This window comes from Notothenia coriiceps, unplaced genomic scaffold (genome assembly GCF_000735185.1).
Source record: "Notothenia coriiceps isolate Sejong01 unplaced genomic scaffold, NC01 NC01_scaffold00037250, whole genome shotgun sequence".
Classification (NCBI taxonomy): Eukaryota; Metazoa; Chordata; class Actinopteri; order Perciformes; family Nototheniidae; genus Notothenia; species Notothenia coriiceps.
This window is the reverse complement of record NW_011369951.1, coordinates 9493517-9493907: the sequence shown is the minus strand read 5'-3', so window position 1 is coordinate 9493907 and position 391 is coordinate 9493517. Positions and strand designations below refer to the sequence as shown.

At 30.2% G+C, this 391-nt stretch overlaps 2 protein-coding genes across 4 annotated transcripts in view; one reads left to right on the top strand and one right to left on the bottom strand.

The window, feature by feature from the left end:
• LOC104966875 (secretory carrier-associated membrane protein 1) overlaps positions 1 to 391 on the bottom strand; it is a 397416-nt gene that overhangs the window by 295901 nt on the left and 101124 nt on the right. The window lies entirely within an intron of this gene.
• The window catches only part of LOC104966871 (GRAM domain-containing protein 3-like), an 8326-nt gene that overhangs the window by 3234 nt on the left and 4701 nt on the right, over positions 1 to 391 (top strand). The gene's annotated exons all lie outside the window — the stretch shown is intronic.

Genomic DNA, 391 nt, shown 5'->3' with positions numbered 1-391 from the left:
TAGATGGCATAAAACTGTATTTCTGTTAGTCCAACAGGGCCACAATAGAAAATTTAAACTGATTGTTATACAAATCAAAGACATTTGAACGCTTGGCACCTGCAAAATTTAATATTGGGCATAAACATTATTGATGAAGTATTGTATGAATTTTTTCGAGATTTATCATTCATAACTCTCATCTTCACCAAATAGTTTATGCCCAAATATTAAACTATATTGAAGGTCCAAGCGTTTCAAATGTCCTTTGAATTTGTATAACAATCAGTTTAATATTTTCTTATTTTTGGCCTGTTGGCTGGACAGAAATACAGTTTATTGCTTGTCTAAAACACGATTAAAACCAAAGATTTTAACATTGAATTTTTTTTCTCTGGGGAACTATGCTTAT